This window comes from Ornithorhynchus anatinus, chromosome 7, assembly GCF_004115215.2.
Source record: "Ornithorhynchus anatinus isolate Pmale09 chromosome 7, mOrnAna1.pri.v4, whole genome shotgun sequence".
Taxonomy (NCBI): domain Eukaryota; kingdom Metazoa; phylum Chordata; class Mammalia; order Monotremata; family Ornithorhynchidae; genus Ornithorhynchus; species Ornithorhynchus anatinus.
In genome coordinates this window covers 17,220,326-17,225,802 of record NC_041734.1, presented here as the reverse complement: position 1 = coordinate 17,225,802, position 5,477 = coordinate 17,220,326, and the positions used below count along the sequence as shown (strand labels likewise).

At 42.2% G+C, this 5,477-nt stretch overlaps 1 non-coding gene across 1 annotated transcript; it reads right to left on the bottom strand.

Moving 5' to 3' along the window:
• Positions 1-1,053: 1,053 nt before the first annotated feature.
• Positions 1,054-1,190, bottom strand: LOC114813610. Its single transcript, XR_003761326.1, has one exon. It is a non-coding gene; the product is annotated as a small nucleolar RNA SNORA7 (small nucleolar RNA).
• Positions 1,191-5,477: the final 4,287 nt, after the last annotated feature.

The window sequence follows — 5,477 nt, the reverse complement described above, 5'->3', positions numbered from 1 at the left end:
TATTTAGTCTGTCCAGATCCACATGGCCTCATTCTTTTCCTTCACCTCTGCTGGAGCCTAAATAATGAGCGTGGAAGCCAAGCTAATCTACTTTTGAGCCTGGTGTGGGGTAATCAGCCCTTCACCTCCACACCTGGGCAGACGTGAGAGCCCTGAACTAAGAATTGTCTGACTGCAAATGCTTGATGGGAGATGCTTGAAAGAAAAATTGTTTCAGAAGAAAGTCCAACTTGCATCTGACCCCACAAGCTATCCAAGAAAAGCAGTATGGCTTAATGGAAAGATCACTAACCTGGGAGTCTGAAGACTTGGGGTTTAATCCTGACTCTGACACTGATTTGTGGAGGGTCCGGGGCAGTCACCCAGTGGTCAGTGGACACCAGATGTGGGGTAGGGTCTGGTGGAGCCCAGAGAGGCCACCGGCAGGCACGAGGGGAAGGCCACAAGCCAGGCACACCGTGCTGTTCCTGCTGCCATTACACGTGGTTCCCCATCCCCAGATCCTTTTTTTGTTTTTGTCTGTCTCCCCCGATTAGACTGTAAGCCCATCAATGGGCAGAGACTGTTTCTATCTGTTGCCGATTTGTACATTCCAAACGTTTAGTACAGTGCTCTGCATATAGTAAGTGCTCAATAAATACGATTGAATGAATGAATGAATGAATGAATGAATCCTGTCTAAGGGAACCAATCAGAAGATATGACCAGATTTGCCCAGCATTAAGATCCTGTCTGTGGGAACTAATCAGAGGATGTTGCCCCTGAAAGGATTCCTTTCATCTGGGGGAACATGATTGTAAAAGATCTTCTGGGAATCAAACATTTCTTGGTCCTTCATAATTTGTTGTTGCCTTATGCTATCGAGTCGTGTCCTACCCATAGCGATGTCATGGACACATCTCTCCCAGAATGCAATTGTTCTGGTAATGTATCCATAGAGTTTTCTTGGTAAAACTATGGAAATGGTTTACCAATGCCTCCTTCCACGCAGTAAACGAGTCTCTGCTCTCGAGTCTCTCCCATGACGCTGCTGCCCAGCATGGATGAGTTTTGACTTGTAGCAGATTGCCTTCCACTCACTAACCACTGCCCAACTAGGAATAAAATGGATATGCCTCTGCTTGACTCTCCCTCCCATAATCGAGACTGGTAGAGTACTGGAAACTCTCCAGATGCAACCCTGACAGGGGCCTTCATAATTTAGCATGGTGTATATTTCTCCTATATCAGTCAACCAATCAGTCAGAAGTACCTCTTGAATGCTTACTATGTGCACAGCACTGTACCAAGCATGTGGGAGAGTATACTATAGTAGAATTAGCAGACGTATTCCCTGCCCATAATGAGTTTACAGACTAGAGGTACTCCAGGATATAGTCCACTGTAGTTAGGATCTGAGCCCCATGAGGGACAAGAACTGTGTCTGATTATCTTGTATCTACTCCAGAGATTAGTATAGTTATTGGCACACATTCATCATTTAACAATTATTATGATGATATTGTCAACTCCATATCTATAACTGGATGGATCTGGGAATGAATATCATCCTTGCTGGGCATCTTGTGCTAGCATTGTTATAAAATGTCCTGACGTTCTGTAGCACCATAGTGATTTTCTTTGCATTTGTTCGTTTTCTATTGGGTGGAATATATCAAAATATAGGTCCTAGAAGGAAGCCTTTGATGAACCTTTTTGAAAGAGGCAACTATCTAAATCACTAGAGTGTAGATTCCTTGAAGGCAGGGATCAAGCCTACCAATCCCTAAAGCTCTCCTAAGCATACAGTGTAGTAATAATAATAATAATAATGTTGGTATTTGTTAAGCGCTTACTATGTGCAGAGCACTGTTCTAAGCGCTGGGGTAGACACAGGGGAATCAGGTTGTCCCACGTGGGGCTCACAGTCTTAATCCCCATTTTACAGATGAGGGAACTGAGGCACAGAGAAGTTAAGTGACTTGCCCACAGTCACACAGCTGACAAGTGGCAGAGCTGGGATTCGAACTCATGAGCCCTGACTCCAAAGCCCGTGCTCTTTCCACTGCGCCACGCTGCTTCTCTAGTACTCTGTACACCGTTAGCACTCAATAACAACTGTTGATTGATGGATTGATCTGTGTGTGGGTAGGTTATGTGCACCTAAATTTTCTAGTGCTCTTACTGGATTTGTGAGATGACCTGAGCTAATACAAGAGTCGAACGGTGTTGCTCATTAATGCACAGTTCACGAGAAAGTAGCTATTAGGGAAACCATGGAAAGAACAGCTGTTGTGTTCACTGGATAATATTCCTCATTTGGCAGGTTTGTCCCAGGATGCTGTCTGCCTATTTTCCAGGTGCGCTGGTGACTAGGGGTTTGAGCTGGAATTTCACGGGGAATATTCAGCTAGCGCACTAACTCTCAAGTCCCTCGTATATCAAAGTGTACTTACCCTGAGTGTGAAATCTGCAGGCATTGTTTAGACAATGGTATTCTGATTACCGAGCAGCTGCGTATGAACACTTTTCACTTCTCCTGTATTGTATCCTTGTCTTCTTTTTATAAAAATGAAACAGCTCTTATCATTATAACCAAATTAAAATAAAGAGTAAAGCAGCAGCAGGAACTCTTAAAACCCAGTACCCTGAGAACTGTTAGAGCCCTGTCATCATGCTAAGCTATCAGACGATAAATAGACCTTAATCGTTTTAGTGCTTTTTGGCTTTCGGTCTTTACCCATTTGTTCCTAACATGAAATAAATGCAATGCAAGGGCATTGGGGTATTAGTTCTGCCTGATACTTTTTTCCCATAAATCTATAGGAAATTGTTTTTTTCCTTGCAAGTCATTAGAAGTTCATGTCCAGAGAACTTTGGTTCCTCTAACATTCCAATAAATAAGAGGTTCACTCGGCCTAGAGCATGGACCTGGAAGTCAAAAGGACCTGAGTTCCAATCCCAGCTCTGCCACTTGTCAGCTGTGTAACCTTGGGCAAGTCTCTTCACCTCTCTGGGCCTCAGTTACCTCATTTGTAAAATGGGGATGAAGACTTTGAACCGCATGTGAGATAGGTACTGTATTCAAACTGATTATTTTGTTTCTACCCCAGCACTGTTCTAAGTGCTTGACACATAGTAAGTGCTGAACAAATACCATTTTTTTTTAAATCAAAAGAAGTTATAGCTGCGGTTAGGGAAAGATGGATGGGGAAATAAAGAAAGAAGGGATAGCAAATTATCTCAAGATTATCTGAATTAGCCTTGGGCTGAAGAAATATCAAAAGAATACAGTGGCCTCAGCATTAAACATCGCTTTCCTCAATTCCTAATGTTGGATTCCCACCAGTTAGGCACTAGACTGTAGGATCCTCAAGGGCAGAGATCAGCCCTACCAATTGCATTGTATTGAATTCACCCACACACTTAGGACAGTGCTCTGCACATGGTAGACACTAATTAAGTACCACTGGTTAATTAGTTGATCCTCTGTGGAGTGGTTTGGCATCTGCTACCCGATGCAGTTGGACAGCCTCCTTTTAAGAAGGAAGTGTTGTTAAGGCGGGATGACCTGCACTGTATTTTTCAGGGATGCTGTGGCTTGTCAAGATAGCTAATCGCTTCCTTCTTTGGAAGACTGAATGCAGTTCTTAGTGTGTCATTATCACCAACCAAGGGGTCCTCAGTAGGCTATCCCTATCCAGTGGTTAAGGTCAAATCATTTAACTAATATCACAATTTCAGCACTGCTCATGACCTTCTAATCACAGCTGTATCGATGGGATGAGACTGTTTTGCGATGCCTGCCCCGTTTCAGCGGAAACTTTCTTCATTTGAAGTATTTATGCTAATCATAAATCATAATGCACAGCCATTGTTGATATGCAGTTATCAAACTGAAAAAATGTTACTTTGTAGCAAAATGTATGCAGAAAATGTAGTGATGATTAATCCCTCTAGTATTTGTTGCTATGGAAATGCTGGTCCTCCAGAGAACTATTAGTAAACATTACTTTTGATATTTTTTGATGGTATTTGTTAAGCGCTTACTATGTGCCAGTCACTGTGTGAAGAGCTGGGGTAAATGCAAGGTAATCAGGTTGGATAACGTCCCTGAGCTTAGAGGGCTCACGGTGTTAATCCCTATTTTACATATGAGATATCTGAGGCACAGAGAAGTAAAGTGTCTTGGGCAAGGTCACACAGCAGACAGGTGGCACAGCTGGGATTAGAAACCAAGTCCTCTGACTCCCAAGCCAGTGCTCTTTCCATTACACCAAGATGCTCCTCATGATTGGTTAATGAGTGAGGATACCTTGCCGATGGTACAATTAAAGTTGGACGAACACTATCACTGAAATGCTATATCCTAAAAACAAAGCTGGATGGGTGTATTCTTCCTTTTGAGAATCTGTTTTGTGGCAAAGATAAGATTGATTTCCAACACTGATTATAATAATAGAAAGCTTGATGGGCACGGAGAAGCGGCATGGCTTAGTGAATAGAGCACAGGCCTGGGAGTCAGAAGGACCTGGGTTCTAGTCCTGGCTCCATCACATGTCCGACATGTGACCTTGGGCAAATCATTTAACTTCTCTGTGCCTCAGTTACCTCATCTGTAAAATGGAGATTAAGAGCTTGAGCCCCATGTGGGCCAGGGACTGTGTCCAACCTGATTAACTTGCAGCTAGCCCAGTGCTTAAAACAGTGTTTGGCACATAGTAAACGCTTAACAAGTACCACTAGTAGTAGAATTATTTGTGACACATAGACCAGCAACAATTCCCTCTGTTATTTCACACTTTAAATCATTTCCTATTTACTTTTTACATGTGTGGGAGAGGTCTAGTATCATCTTTCCCTATCCCTATGAAAGATGGATATTTCTTATTGAAAGATGAAAATTTGACCTCGTGTGGGTTTTCATTAAGTTAATGTTTATCTTACTGAAATACTGAATTTCCTCCGATAAGGTATTTTCCTTTTCATTCAATGAGACAGCATGGCAAGATAAAGCAAATGTTAACTTTTTAATGAAAATTCCCAAAGAGATTTATGAACTGACTGGAGGAAAGAACTGATATTTTGAAACACTCACTCTCATCCTGTGAATGCATATAGGGGAAAATTTGGGAGGGTCCATTTTAGACCTTAGATGGAAAGTTATCATGCAAAGAATTAAGTGGCCTCGATGGACCAATAGGTTTGATTCGGCCAACCCTCTCCATGCCCCTTAGCTCCAAGCAACATCTACTGGAAAACATGACAACAACAAAAAATCAACAAACAAAAAGAAAGCAAATCATTTTTTAAAAAACTGTTTTACCTCAAATACTGGGACAAATCAGTGAAACCTAGAGGTTTTTGCTTCAACTATCTATCACCGTAAATAGCCTTGGTATGGTTTTGGCTGGCACATGGTGCCCAATGCATTGTCAGTTGTGTTTACTCTCTCCTGCCATCCCTGCCCACTTGAATAACATCTCAACGTCTATATT